The 16607-nt window shown below is 34.3% G+C and overlaps 1 long non-coding RNA gene across 3 annotated transcripts in view; it reads right to left on the bottom strand.

Moving 5' to 3' along the window:
• The window catches only part of LOC110256225 (uncharacterized), a 686264-nt gene that overhangs the window by 514927 nt on the left and 154730 nt on the right, over positions 1 to 16607 (bottom strand). For all 3 annotated transcript variants that reach the window (XR_014824957.1, XR_014824955.1, XR_014824956.1), the window contains 2 exons: positions 5935 to 6181; positions 5453 to 5675 (listed from right to left, as the gene is read on the bottom strand). This is a non-coding gene — a long non-coding RNA (uncharacterized LOC110256225). The remainder of the gene's footprint in view (positions 1 to 5452; positions 5676 to 5934; positions 6182 to 16607) is intronic.

Raw genomic sequence — 16607 nt, 5'->3', positions numbered from 1 at the left:
GAAGAGGACTAAAACTATGTAGATATTTAAATGTGTTTGAATTTAAATAACTACTAGTTTAAAACATGTAGATATATTTATAGGTCAACATATATAAATCTCATGATAATCACAATTCAAAAACTATATTAGAGCATATGAACTCATGAGGGAAGAAACTAAAAGCATATCAAAGGAAAAAAGAACTACTAAAAAGGTAACAAAATGGTCATAAGTACATACCTGTGAAAAAAATCACTTTAAATGCCAGCAGACTAAATAGTCCAATCAAAAGATCTAGAGTGAGTGACTGGATCTACCTGCTGCCTACAAGAAACTCACTTCATGGAGTTCCCATCATGGCGCAGTGGTTAGCAACTCCAAGTAGGAACCATGAGGTTGTGGGTTCGTTCCCTGGCCTTGCTCAGTGGGTTAAGGATCCAGCATTGCTGTGAGCTGTGGCTCGGATCCCGTGTTGCTGTGGCTATGGCGTAGGCCAGTGGCTATAGCTCCAATTTGACCCCCTAGCCTGGGACTCTCCATATGCCATGGGAGCAGCCCTAGAAAAAGGCAAAAAGACAAAAAAAAAAAAAAGTAAAAGAAACTCACTTCAGAGCTAAGGAGTCTATATACAATCACAAATGGGATTATTTACAAAAAGAATAAAATGTCTATGAATAAATACAAAGAAATAAAAGATCCATACTTGGAAAACTATAATAAGACAGTAATGAAAGCAATTCAAGGCAACAAAAAGATATGGAAAGATATACTCTGTTTATGGATTAGAAGAAATAATATTGTTAAAATGACCATACTACCTAAGGCAATCTATAGATTCAATGCAATCCCGATCAAAATATCAATGGCATTTTTCACAGATCTAAAAGAAACAACTTTAAATTTTGTTTGGAAACACAAAATACCCTGAATAGAAAAAAAAATCTTCAGAAAGAACAGCTCTGGAGTTACCATGCTTCCTGATTTCAGACTATACTACAAGATTATGGTAATCAAAACAGCATGGTACTGATACAAAAAACGGATTCATAAATCAATGGAACAGAAGAAAAGGGAAACTATAACTAAGGAAGTAAAAATGTACAATGGAGAAAAGACAGTCGCTTCAGTAAGTGGTGTTGGAAAAGTGGATAGCTACATGTAAAGAATGAAATTAGAGCATTTTCTTATGCCATATACAAAAATAAACTCCAAATGGATAAGACTTGAAACTATAAAATTCCAGGAAGAAAATATAACAGTACACTGTTTGACAAAAATCACAGCAATTTTTTGGAGAGGTCTCTTTAAGGCAAAAGAAGCAAAAGCAAAAATAAACAAATGAGACCTAATTAAACTTAAAAGCTTTTGCACTGCAAAGGAATCTGTCATGAAAATGAAAAGATGTATTCATTTTTAATATGAAAATGAAAAGATACACATACACAATTGGAATACTAGCCAGCCTAATAAAAGAAAAACTTTGCCATTTTCAACAACATGAATGGACCTAGAGGATATTATGCTTAGTGAATTGAGTCAGAGTTAAAGAAAATTGTACATTATCACTAATATGTGGAATATAAAAATAAAACAAATGAATATTCATAACAAGACAGAAACACACTCAGATATAGAGAAAAAACTAGTGGTTATTAGTGGGGAAAGGGGAGGAGATAGGGCAAGACATATGTAGGGGATTAAAAGGTACAAATTGCTATATATAAAATTAATAAGTAACAAAGAAATATTGTAAAGCACAGGCAAATATAGCTATTATTTTGTAATAACTCTAACTGGAGTATAATGTATAAAATAATGAATTACTATGTTGTATACCTGAAACTAATATATTATAAATCAAGTATACTTCATTTTTAAAAATATTTTAAAATTTAAAAAAATAAGTGATTAAAACAAAAAAAATGAGCAAGAACTTAAAATAGATATTTCTCCAAAGACCTATAAATTACCAGTTGGCACATGAAAATGTCTTCATCATCATCTATCATTAAGAAAATGCAAATCAAACCCACAATGAGATACCATTTCACACCCACTGGAATGACTTTAATCAAGAAAATGTAAAATAACAAGTACTGAGTACTGACAAGGATGAGGAGAATTGGAGCCCTTATAGATTGCTGATAGGAATATATACTGGTGCAGCTGTTGCAGAAAACATTTTGGCTGTCCCTCTAAAGTTAAACATTGAATTACCAATAATTCTACTTCTAGATATATTTCATTTCAAGAGAAACAAAAACATATATCCAAACAGCAACATGGGCCCAAATTTTCATGAAAGTATAATTCTTAATAGCTGAAAGGTAGAAATAACCCAGATATTCATCAGTAGAAAAATGGTTAAACAAACTGTGGTATATTCAGATAATGGAATATTATTCAGCTATACCAAGGAAAAAACAATGATTCACGCTACAAGCTGGATTAACTTCAAAAACATCATGCTAAATCAGATTCAAAGATCACATATAATTCCTTATATAGGATATACACAGAATAGGAAAATCTACCAAGACAAAAGGCATATTAAAGTTTCCCAGGAGATATGGAAAGAAGGGAATGGAGAATGACTACTTAAGGTATATTAGGTGTTTATATGGGATGAGAAAAAAGTTTTGAAAACTGAAAAGAGTTGGCAGTTGTCTGACATAATGAATACAGTAAATACTACTGAATTGTACCCTAACATCCACTGAATAGTACACTTTAAAATGGTTAAATGTATATTATGTAAATTTCACCAAAAAAAACTCTTCCCTACAATAACATCAGAATAACATAACTTTACCCAAAAAAAATTAAGGAAAAAAACTCCATGGAACAAGTAATATTTGTTACTTGAAACTTAATTGAATAAGAAGAGAATTTATGAGTCTAGGAAAAGCTTAAAAATAAACCCCAAATGTGGCAGTATAAAAAACTACAATAACAATCCCATTTTAAGCATACATTAATAGAGATTACTATGTTAAATATACCAGCTAATTAAAAATCTGCATCATAACTATATAAATGCCTTCAAAAGACTCTTGAGTCAATCTAACACAATTCAGGAAACTATCAATGACCATGAAGAGAAGTCACTAAATATCACCCAAACCAAAGCACAAAAATTAAAAAGAGAGAATTTGAAAAGAAAAAAATAAAAGACAGCACAACCCAGATCTGGTGTTATAAACCAAAAATTCTAAACAAGTGTAATTGAAATAGAAAGAGAAAACAAAGAAATCAGAAAAAGAAATATTTAAAGAGATTATGCCAAAAATTTTCCAAAAGAGCACAAAACTTCAATTCCAAGAAACTCAAAAATACCAAATAGGCTTTTTAAAAAGAAATTGACACAGTGTGATATTGGCTGAAAACCAAATACAGAGAAAACCCTGAAGGAAGTCAGAGAAGAAGACATATAACTCTAGCCAAAATTATAGTTGATTTCTCATTAATAACTATAAAATTAGGAGTTTGAGATTAATATACACACATAACTATATGTAAAATAGATAACCAACAAGTAACTACTACATAGCACAGGGAAATGTACTCAATATTTTGTAATAACCTATAAGGGAAAAGAATCTGAAAAAGCATATAGGTATAACTAAATCACTTTGTGTATATCTGAAACTAACACAACTTTATAAATCAACTATACTCCAAAAACAAATTTAAAATTTAAAATTTAAAATGTATGAAAATTGGAAACAATTCTGCATCTTTAAAATGCAAGACAAAAACTATCTACAAAGAATTTTATACACAGGTAAATATCATCAAAATTACAATTTCTGCTCTTCAAAGGACAGTTAAGAAAATGAAACAGCTAATGGAATAAAATGTTGCACGTCACATTTGATAAAGGACCTCAATCTAGATTATATAAAGAACCCTCAAAGCTCAATATTAAGAAAATGAGTAATCTAAAAAAAATGGGCAAAAGAGACATAACCAAGGAAGGCAAATACGTGGCAAATAAGCATATGAAATTATGCCCATAGTCATTTTGGAAATGCAAACTCCAGTGAGCTATCACTAAACATTTCTTACAATGACTAAAATTATTTTTCAATATGACAATATAAAGTGATGACAATGATTTAAGGCACCTGGAAATCTCATATCTTGTTGGTGGGTAAGCAAAATATTTCAGGATGTAAAACAATTTGGAAGTGTATTACAAACTTTAATGTATGATTACCATATGAAAAAGTAACCTCCTTATGTTCACCCTAAGAAGTATACATAAACAATTTTACTTATAATCACCAACATCTTGAAATAACCCAAATATCCCTCAAGTGGGGAATAGGTTAAAAAAAACTGATATATTCTCACAATAGACTACGACACAGTACTAAAAAACACTGCATTATTTATACACACAACATGCACAGTTTTAGCAGCATTCTCCGTCTTAAGAAACATATATCAACAACTGTTAAGACACAGAATTCTATCACCCCTCAAAATCCCCTATACCACTTTGAAGTGAACTCTCACTCATACTCAACCCCTAGTTCATGAATCTACTTTCTATCCCTGTAGTTTTGTCTTTGCAAGAATGTCATATAGTGAAATCAAACATTATATAGCCTTTGGATTTCTACCATTAAGTGTATTTGAAGTTCATTCACCTTTTAGCAGTATACATATGCTTCCTCACTTTCCTTCTATATATTTTTGAAACTTTCTCTTCTCTTGGTTTCCATATTACACTTTCCTATTTTCCTTTGATTTCTTGGTACTTTTTTTTGCAGTCTCCTCTGTAAGACCCACTTTCAATATTGAACCTTTGCAGTTAGAGTTTAAGATTTTGGAGATCTGTCTTAACTCATTCCTTCTATACCTACCCTCTCTCACAGGGTGAGAACATTTATTCCCAAGATTTTAAATGTTAATTATATGCTCATGAGTCACAAATTTATATATCCATACCTTAAATCTAGGTGTCCCCCTCAAATCTCACCCTCCTCTCCCAATTCTGATCCTTATCCAGGCTTCTCCCTTTCAGGAATCCATCCAGCAGTTCTAAAATTAGAAACCTAGGAGTCCTTCCTAATGTCTTTTTTATTACCAGCCACCCACAATATCTACTAGCATTAAGTGCAAACATTTTAACCTCCAAATTATATCTCAAATTCTCCCCACTTGTCTTTTACCCCCTGCCACCACCCCAGTCTAAGCCACAATCATCTCTCATCTGGATAACACCCAGACTCCTTGTAAGTCTTTCTATTCCCACTCTTGTCTTTTTTCAGCCTATTCTCCACATACAAGTCAGTATAAATTTGGTGAAGTACACGTTGCATCATCTCACCCCTCTAAGATTCAAACCTTTTAGGGCTTCCTATTCAATTCTAAATTGAATATAAACTCACATGTCCCACTAGCCTTTTAGTGATTGGTACCCTCTCCAGTCTCATCACAGGGCCCCCTCTCCATTACTCACCACTCTTTAGCATACAGAATTCTTCAGTTTCTGGAAGCTGCTGAGCATTCCCCTGCTATAAATAAAACATTTTCCATTATCTTCTAATGTTTGGTTGGTTGGTTGGTTGGTTGGTTGGTTGGTTGGTTGGTTGGTTGGTTTTGGTTTTTGTGCCTGGCAAGCCCTTTGTCATGCTTCAGGTTATCAGCCTTAATGCTACCTTCTCAGAGACCACTTTATTGACCTGCAAGTGAAAATATATACATTTGTGACTGTTTAGCACCTCTTTACTAGTCTTTTACATTAATAGAAATTTTCATAATGTAGGTGATTCCCACATTATAAATTCTGTCTCTTTAAGTAGATATCAAAATTCAACATCCCCACCTGTAATGGCAGCTGGGATGTGGACTTATGACCAAGAATCTGCCAGTCACTTGTACCAGAGTTAATCTTCCACTGAGAAGGGACCAACATGAGGAAGCAGTCTCACTACAACTCACCTCTCTGAAAGCAGGTGACAGAGGTGACAAGCTCTTCAGGGCACTAGTTATAGATATTCTGACAGCCCATCCTGAGCATCACTGAAGAAGTAGAGGGTTGTTAAAGATGTAGTTTGGGAGGCAAGTGATGGTGGCCAGCTGCTTTTGCTGGAGCAGCCCTCTGTCGTGTGGTTGGATGTTGTTCTTGACTCTCTAATTTTCCCAAAGACTCTGTGAGCCATTCATACTTTGACAAATTCTTTTTTTCCTAGAACCAAATAAAGTGGATTAAATTCCAACCTAACATTTTTAATCTCCCAACTAAAGAAATCTGCTCAAATATTCTCTACCTCAAAACTCATTTTGTTTCCTCATTGCATTAGCAAACTTGTAGTCATGTTTGTGTGTTGTCTGTTTTCTCTACAAGATTATAAACTGCCTGATGGCAGAGTCTCTGCATTTTTTTTAACTCAGCACTATATACGAGATTCCTTTGTTGGTTCATTCAACAAAATGAATGGAACCCTTTCTGTGTGCAGACACTGACACAGACACTAAAGAGTATAACATTAATAAGATATGATTCCTCCTCTCAAAGTTCTTCTTAGTTGGAGAGACAAACATGGAAATTGATCATTAAAATCTAATATGGCTAATATACTTATTAAATTTTCAAGGATTTTCATAAGTTTACCAAGGAGGAGAATTTAATACAATCTGTGGGAAAAGGTTGGAAGTCATATTAAGAAAAGACAAAGAAACAGGAGAGAACAGGAGGAGTAAAAGCTTCAGGAAGAATTCTTGGATGATGTAACTCCAAAGCTTCTAAGAGTGGGAAAGTGTTTGAAAACAGAAAGATAGATCAGTGGAACAGCATAGAAATCCCAGAAATAAACCCATGTACCTATGGTCAGTTAATCTATGAAAAGGAGGCAAGAATATGCAATGGAGAAAAGACAGCCTCTTCAATAAATAATTTTGGAAAAACTGGACAGCCACATGTAAAAGAATGAAATTAGAACATTCTCTTATATCATACACAAAAATAAACTCGAAATGGACTAAGGACCTAAACATAAGACCAAATACTATAAAACACTTAAAGGAAAAAATAGGCAGAACATTCTTTGACATACATTGCAGGAATATCTTTTTTGACCCACCTGCTTGAGTAATGAAAATAAAACAAAAATAAACAAATGGGACCTGATTAATCTTAAAAGCTTTTACAGAGCAAAGTAAACCATAAACAAAATGAAGAAACAACCCACAGAATAGGAGAAAATCTTTGCAAATGAAGCAGTGAACAAGGGATTAATCTCCAAAGTGTACAAACATCTCATACAACTTTATACCAAAAAAACAAACAACCCAATTAAAAAATGGTCAGATAGACATCACTCCAAAGACAGACAGATGACCAAAAAGCATATGAAAATATTCTTGATATCACTAATTATTAGAGAAATGCCCAAAACTACAATGAGGTATCACGTCACCCAAGTCAGAATGGCCATCATTAAAGAGTCTACAAACAATAAATGATGGAAAGGGCATTGAGAAAAGGGAATCCTTTTATGCTCTTGATGGAAATGTAAGCTAGTGCAACCACTATGGAGAACAGTATGGAAGTTCGTTAAAAAACTATATGCGGAACAACCATATGATCCAGCAATACCACTCTTAGGCATCTATCCAGAGAAAACTGTAATTCAGAAATACAGATGTACCCCAATGTTCATTGCAGCACTATTTACAACAGCCCAGACTTGGAAGCAACCTAAATGTCCATCAATAGAGGATTGAATAAAGAAGATGCGGCACATATATACAATAGAATATTACTACTCAGCCATAAAAAAGCATGAAATGCCATTTGCAGCAACATGGATGGACCTAGAGATTATCATACTAAGTGAAATAAGTCAGACAGAGAAATACAATTATCAAATGAGATCACTAATATGTGGAATCTAATAAAAAATGATACAAAAGAACTTATAAAACATAAACAGGCTTCTAGATTTTGAAACCAAATTTATAGTTACCAAAGGAGAATCATGAGTAGTGAGATAAATTGTGGAGTATAAAGACTACTATATATAAAATAGATAGGCAATAGGACCTACCGTATGTTATGTGGTAAACTATTCAATACTGTGTAATAACGTATATTGGAAAAGAGTCTGAAAAGGAGTGGATATATGTATATGTATAATGGATTTACTTTGTTATACACCTGAAACTAACACAACTATGTAAGTCAAAACTAGACTCCAATAAAATTTATTTTTAAAAAATATGAAAAGATAAGAGATGAGGGGGTGAAAAAGAGGATTCTAGGCAAAAGCGGAAGACCCCGCAATGAAGAGCCACATGGTACAGTAAGATGGGCCTTTCACAAGAGGGAAGCACGAAATAAGGTACAAGATGTGGAAGAGGCTAGAAAGTAAGATAAAAGTACATCAGTGATGGACTTGTGCTCCACTGGAAATTTCTAAAATTATGCCTGAATATAGAAAAGTCCTAAAAGGAAATGTGAAAAAAAAATGAAACTAGATAAGTTTGAGTGATTTTATTTTTTATTTCCTTCAACATTCCTTGTACTATTATTTTTTCAGTTAACTGAACTTTGGAAAAATCCTTTTCCAACTACCTTCAACATAAACTAGCCATGTTTTATTGTGTATTTCTCAGCCCTGCTATATCATTTCTATGATATTAATTATAATTTGTTCATTTGGCTTTGGTATGTATTTTGTTTCTACATGCAGACTACATTTCAGAAATAGACACTGTGTGTTTATCTTTCAGATCCCCATGATTTTAAACACACCTCTGTGAGCATGTATCAGCCTTTAATAAATGCTTATGAAAGAGATAAGCAAATTATACTTAGGAAACTTGAATGTAAAAGGAACTCTTTCTATGAATGTTGATGTGTAACATGAACATAGGAAGTTCAAACTATTTCATTGCAATATGGTCTATGCTGGAGCCTATGCCTGCAGAATATTTTTTAAAGCACATTCAATTCACATCCAGCTTTTGCAAAAGATGAAGCAGAACTCAAAGACTGACATTATCAAATTGAATCATGATTCATAATCCTACCAGGGTTCACATAAATTACTCCTCCAGGACCCAGACTAACCACTTATCAAAGCGAACTGCTCATCTTTTAATTCTCAGTGAAAATGGTCTTAAAGCTTGAACTATAGGTTCCCTGCTTCATACTCCAGGAGAAAGGGTGTTTCTTACAGGATCCATAGCAGTGGTATGCAAATGGAAAGTGAGATAGGAACAGTAAAATGATAAATACCATTGACTGTTTAAGAAAAAACTTCTTACCATCTCCTATTCATTCTTCACCCAATTTAGACACTGGATCTAAACCGCTCAAATACAAACTAGTGGGCAAGCTTTTATAAATATATCACCAACAATGCCAAAGGAGGACTGCATTTTCAGTGACTGCATTTCTCTAAATCTTTTCTCTTTGTCAGAGCCACGTGGACCTGTTCTGCTTTCAATGGGTTAATTACTAAGGAAGCATTTTTCCTCTGTGGTCTAGACATAGAAATATCCAGATATTGTTTCCCTTGAAAGGCAGCCATCCTGCTGAATTTACTTGATCACCAATTCCCATGTTTTCCTAAGGCCAGATGGGGCTAAACACAATTTTTGAAGATTTTTCTCTCTCCATTTTTTCACCGATTAACAGCTTGTTTGTTTTCAATTGAGGATGCTGCCAGGCACAGAGGGAAGGAGAAGAAAATTCCTTAATTTTTAAGGTGGGGAAACTTAAGAATGACTGATCTACTGTAGCCAAAAGGAAACAATCCTTGGCCCTAACAAATAAACTTTAAATTTAAAAAAAAAGGGTTATTCAATATTACATAATTTTAGTAGTATGAGTACGTTATGGGGGCTTTGAGAATAACATAATTTTCTTAACTGAAACCTAAAGGAAGATATATGCTGGGATTACAGATAAGCAGAGAGTGAGAGAAAAACAGAAATTTCAACCTCTGAAAAAAATCTTCTCCTGACTTTGCTAACTATTGCTACAATCTTGAATAAGTCACTCAACTTATGTGAGCCTTTGTTTCTACACATAAAAACTGGAAGGATATAGGTGATTTTATATTCATGATCTTTCCATCTCTAAAATTCTTTGCTTTCCTATGATTCTCAGCCAATAACATTCTACTTGGAAATAGCACTGATTCTCCTCCTCTCTGTCTCTCCCACCCACCCCACTGTGCATGGAGACACGATCTATGTTCTTCTATGGGAGTTATATAATAAGTGGGAAGTGAAGACAGCTGAGCTTGCTCTGAAACCATGATAAATAGCCCCAATGTCCTGATTGTGCCCTCCCTTTTGGAGGCCAAGGCACTCCATACAGACATGGGAAGGATTAACTGGTGCTCCACCTGAGTGCAGACTGGCAGAAGGGCCAGGCACATGTGGGCCACGTAAGGTTCCTCTGAGACATCTCCTCTCTGGGAGAACCTGGACTTGCCCTCTCCCATTATGGTCTCAGATTCCTGAGTTCCCAGAGGCCCCCTGTACAGCCACAACAAGCCCTGGTGCCAGAAACAGTGGTCAGTAGCAGGAACCTAACACTGGCTGTCTCAGGACTCCCTCCAACTCTTCTGAACTTGGGCAACTCACTTGGCCACCAGCACTGTTTTCTCCCAGCTTTGCTAAAACAGCCAAGTCTGCGGTGGCTGATGCCCAGTAGTGACATTTCCGTTCTAGGCCAGGGGCTGTGAAAAATATTCTTAAAAAATATAAAAGAGTCAATATGATTAATGTTCTTAAAAACAGAGTTTTTCTTTCTTTCTTTTTTTTTGTTTTTTGTTTTTTTGTTTTTTGAGTGTCAAAACACCATTAAAGTGACAGGAAGGACTGATAAATTTTGGGCATTCTGTAACTAAAGGGACTCAGCACCCATGTCCCCAGCTGATAGGAGGCCAAACTCTGCTTAGAGACCAGTGAACCACATGGGAGTAACGAAAGCTTAATTGGCAAATGATGGGAACAGCACCTTTCACAGGACAAATCCCACACCAGAGAGGTGAACAGAGCCCTCCTTGGAGTTACCCAGACTGGGCCTCTCGTTTGTTCCTGAAACTTGTGTTCCAGCAGTATTAGACACACTCTGGAAACAACTGCACATTTCTAAATGATGAGTTCTGAGGTGAAGATTTGTCAGTAGTACAGTAATATGGATAAAAGACAAGTATTTGGTGGTAGAATCGCCTAATCCTTTAAAAGACACTACAGAATTTGGTTTGACTGCAAGATGAAGTTAACGATCAAGGTTTCAAGGTTTTGTGTCTAATTCATTGTCCAAGAAGAAAAACAACCTTCCCTCCTTTTTCCCTTTTATTTTTTTTTTCCTCACTGCATGTCAGATGCCACATTAAAGAACACCAAAATAGCAGTTTCAGCCTCAGAGACAGATTTCTAATGCAAGATTCCTCACAGCAGATTGCTTTCTTTAAACATCTGGGGACAAGTTTTTCAGCCCTATCTCCCCATGGCCACCTCCAACCCCCCCCAAAAAAGAGTTTCAGGATCTAAACATACTTTAATTCTATCTCATTGAATAAAACCATTGAGTAAACACCAGTCAAGTGGCTGAGGTCTGATTGACTATGTTTGGTCCTCTCGGACTAAAGGGATGCTCCACCTGTGTCCCCAGCTGACATGAAGCTGAAATCTGCTCAGATACTGACAAGCCTTATGGGAACACCAAAGACTGAATTGGAAAATGATGGAAATATCACCTCTCACAGGCCAAACCACTCCTCAGAAAGGAGTACCAAGCCCTCCATGGAGTTATTTAGACAGAGCCTCTTGTTTCTTTATTAAATGCATGTTCCAACAGTAGTGGACACACTCTGGAAGAAACTACACATTTCTGGGTGGAGTTCAGGGATGAGGACTTGTCAGTAGTATGGACTTGTCATTTTGTGATGACATTACACTTGATCAGTCCATTCTACTCTTGCAGCTACTCAAAGAGTTTCCAGTTTTTTACCATTATGAGTAGGGTTACTAAGATCATCTAGTTCATGACTTTTGAGGAAGCTATATACATGCTTCTGTTGGTTAAATGTATAGGTGGGATTCCTAGAATGAAGTCAAACTGTCTTCCCACGTGCATATACAAATCTGAAGCCCCACCAGCAGTGCCTCACAGCAACAATTTCTGCTACTCACATTCACACAAGTTCTCAGTATTCTCCAGCCTTCTGTTTTAGGCATCCTCTTAGATGTGTGGTATTGTTCCATGGTGGTTTCTGGTTTGCACGTCCCTCATAATTAATAAGGTTGATGTTTTTTCTAAGTTTATTCGTTATTTGAATGTTGCCTATTTTAAAAGTTCTGCTTAAACCTTGTTTATTTTTCTCTTGCTTTATCTGCCTTTTTCTTATTGCTATGTAGGAGTTCCTTTTAATCCTGGATATGAGTACTTCGAGGTTCTTAGAGAAGCTCTTAATTTTGATATAAACTGAATGATCATTATTTTTTGTTTTATAAGTAGTTCTTTTTGTGCCCTGTGAAAAATTATTTGCCTGCTTCAAGTTCCTAAAGATCATCACCTGACTTTTCTTCTAGAAGCTCTATTGTTTGTATTTTACAATTAGATGTATAATCCATCTGAATTTGATTATTTTCTGTAGAGTGAGGTAAAGGTCAAGTAGGTATCTTTTCATATGGATATCCAATTGATCCAGAATAATTTATTGAAAAGGCTATTTTTTCTTTGTTGTACTATTTTCATGCTTTATCATAAATTAAGTGACTATATATGTGAGTTTAATTCTGGACTCTCTACTCCAATTGTCAGTTTATCTATTCTATTACCAAAACCTCACTGTCTTAGCTACTGTAATTTCATAAAAAATTTTAATATCTGGCAAGACAAGTCCTTCAGCTAAGTTATTCTCCAAGAATGCCTTGGTTCTCCTTGTATTTCCAATTTTCATTTAACAAAAAGTATGATGATATTCTTAATTAGTATTACACTAAATCTGTAGGCTCATTGGGGCAGAATTAATATCTTAGCAATATTGAGTCTTCTGTTCATGAACATGAACTACCTCTTCATTCGTTTAGATTCTCTATAATATTTCTCAATAATGCTTTATAGTTTGTAGAAATGTGCACATTTTTCACTACATTAGTTGCTAGGTATATAGTTTTTCAATGTTATTATAAATGATAATATTTTAATTTTCTTTTTTTTCTATTTTCTTCTGATATGTATAGTAATACTTATAAAATTACTAACCTTGTATTTAGGGGATTGTTAAACCTGCTTGTAAATTCTTGTTGTTTTTCTGTATTCTGTTGATGTGATGAATTACATCAAATGATTTTCTAATATTAAACCATACTTGCATATCTGGAATAAACAATTGGTGGAAATATACTGTCCCTTTTATTTCTGGGTTGAGTCTGTTAATATTTTCTTAATTTTGCATCAGTACTAATTAAAAATTTTGGTTTATAATTTTTCTTTGTTATGTCTTTCTCAATTAAATACCTTTTAAATGTGCCTCTTAAAAAGAGTTAGAAAATGTTCTTTTTCTGTTCTCTGGAAGAATTTGTACAGTATTTCATGTTTTTCTTAAATGTTGGAAGAATCCACTAGTGAAACTATCTTGGCCTAAGAATTTGATTATGAGAATGTTCTAATTAAGAAAGAATCAAAGTTTTAAAATACATACCTGATTTTTTACATTTTCTATTTCTTCTTCTGGAAAATTTAATGAGTTATTGGGTTTTTGGATTATTAATCCATTTATTCCAAATTATCAAATATATTGGAGAAAGTACACATAATATCATCTCATTTGATGTATTATGATATGCATGTTTTTATTTCTGAAAATTTGTGACTTCTTGTTTTCCTCATCACTCTTGTGAGTTTATCAATTTTATGAATTTTATCAAAATTATAACCCTAGGTGGATTTCTTTTTATTCTTCTTATTTTTATTTATGCTCCTTATTATTTCTTTTCTTATTTCTTTCCTTTATCTTTTATTTGCTTTTTGTTCTCTAGCTTCTTGGGTTTTAAGTTTAAATAAATTGATTTTCAGTCTGTCTTCTTTTCTAATATGCCATTGACCCTCAAACAACGCAGGGGCTAGGGTGCCAACACACTCAGTAAAAATCCATGTATAACTTTACAGTTGTTCTTCTGTATCTGGATTTCCGCACTCACAAATTCAACCAACCATGGATCATGTACTGCTGTATATATTTACTGCAAAAAATCCACATGTAAGTGGACTCAGACTATCCAAACCCATGTTGTTCAAGGATCAATTATATAGAGAATATACCCTGACCACAGTGGAATTAAGCTAGAAATTAGAAATCACTTTGAACTGAATTATACTGGAAACATATCAAAAATTTTATTGCTGCAGTTTCTCTCTAAGCACTCATATTAACTGAGACAATATAATTTTGACATGTTACATTTCCATTATAACTCAGTTAAGATATATATGATATATATATATGACATTATAATGATTGTTCTACATATAAAGTCAATAGTCATTTTTATTTGCCCACATATTTCACTCCTCTGGAATTCATAATTTCCTCCTGTATTTCCATGCTGTATCTGGAATTATTTTTCTAACTGAAAAAAGTCCCATTTGGTTTTACAAAAACAGATTTTCAGTGACAAATTCTCTCACTTTTTCTTTTATTAAAACTATATCTTCTTGGTTTTTTGTTTTTGTTTTTGTTTTTGTTTGTCTTTTGTCTTTTTAGGGCCACACTCATGGCATATGGAGGTTACCAGGCTAGGGGTCTAATTTGAGCTGTTGCTGCCGGCCTACACCACAGCCACAGCAACACCAGATCTGAGCCAAGTCTGTGACCTACACCACAGCTCACGGCAACACCGGATTCTCAACCCACTGAGCGAGGCCATGGATCAAACCTGCAATCTCCTGCGGGATTCAATCCCTGGTTGGATTCATTTCCGCTGCACCACGACCAGAACTACTATATCTTCATTTTTGAAGGATAATCTTCTGTATAAAATTGGCAGTTATTTTCTTTCAATATTTTAAAGATATCATTTTATTGTCTTCTAATTCCATTATTTCTGTTGAGCGGTTAGATGTCAGTTTTGGTAATTTTTTAAGTTCACTGATTTTACATTTTTTTCTCTTTGTACTTGATTTTCAGAAAATTTTATAATGTACACAGGTATGGCTTTATCATCAACTTGAGATTCCCAGACTTTCCTATATCTCTCACCTTATATCTTTCACTGGTTTTGGAAAATGTGCATATCAATTTCCTCCATTTTCTCTCTTTTTCCTTCTGTGACATCCATTACATACACATTATACCTTAGATCACGCTACATATCATTATTCGCTTTTTTATAATGTTTTCTATATTCTTAATTTTGTATTTTTTTACTGACTTGTTTTTCAATTCACATGTACTATATACTTATCTTTGTAATCTACCCTTAAGAATACTCACTGATTTCTTTGGGTATTATATTTTTCTATTCTAGATTACTCATAAGTTATCTCTTTTTTTTAGAGTATAATTTGCTGAAGAAATTCTTCATGCTCTCATCTATTCTTCCCATCTTCTTCTCTAATTTATGCAATACACTAATCATTGTTATTTCAAAGACTTTGGCTGGAAACTCTGATAGCTGGGTCATGTATTGCTCTCCTACCAGATTCTATCCTTTTCTTCTTGATAATCAATCATATTCTCATGTCTTTTTGCATATCTAGTAATACTTTATTATATGTCAGTAATAATTTGAAGTATGTAATACTTTATTTATTCAATTGTATATTGAATATAACTTTTATATTTAATATGTTATTGAATATAAAAGAAATAAAAAGGATATGAATGATGCTATCTTTCACTAGAAAGAGTCCACCCCTTTCCTCTGTTATGCAACTCAGAGAAGAGGCTGATCATTTACCCAATCTGTAATCAACTTGGGTTAGAGCTGGATGGTAGAATAAGAATCAGTTTACATCTGTTTCTGCCCACTTCCTTGGGAATGGTCATCTGAAGCTTACTGGTAGACAGCCAAAATGGTCTCTTTATCCTTGATGCTGAAATTCTTTAGGATTTTCAGCTCTGTCATTCACAAATTTCCAGCCCAGCTCTTCAGCCTCCCAATCTAGGCATCTTAATAATCTAGCATATGTCTTGATTGGGAAACTAATGAAGTGACTAAGGCAGGCCCACCCTCTCTGCTATGTCTTAGATTTCACTTTGCCTTTCTGAAGCTTTTGGACTTGCTTCACTATTTCCAAGGCTGCTGCAGATTGGAGCAATTCTGCTGGCTCTCTAGAATTGAGCCAGTGTCACATGGGGTAAATTAGCTATGCATCTGAAGAAGTCCCTAAAGTTTCTAATTTGTCTCTCTAGTCTCCTACAACTACTAAAACAACAACACTTTGCTAGTTTCTTTTTTTTCCCCTAGAAGTGGCTTGATGCCTATCAAACCCCAGCTACAGGCCATGACACTTATCAGCAATTTTTCCCAAAGGGAAAAATTCCCAGAATTCAGCCAATATCCCCACGGGAAAGAAAAAAATCATCTCACCTCAGAAATTTCTTCCTCATTTAGTCTTTATCTTCTTTCCTCAGGGCTAAGTG

Source organism: Sus scrofa, chromosome 13 (assembly GCF_054392235.1).
Source record: "Sus scrofa isolate SSC_HxYL_T2T_F1_AM1 chromosome 13, Sscrofa_HxYL_maternal_Yorkshire_Landrace_v2.0, whole genome shotgun sequence".
NCBI classification, from domain to species: Eukaryota; Metazoa; Chordata; class Mammalia; order Artiodactyla; family Suidae; genus Sus; species Sus scrofa.
The sequence above is the reverse complement of the archived record's forward strand: the minus strand, read 5'-3'. Positions and strand labels throughout refer to the sequence as shown.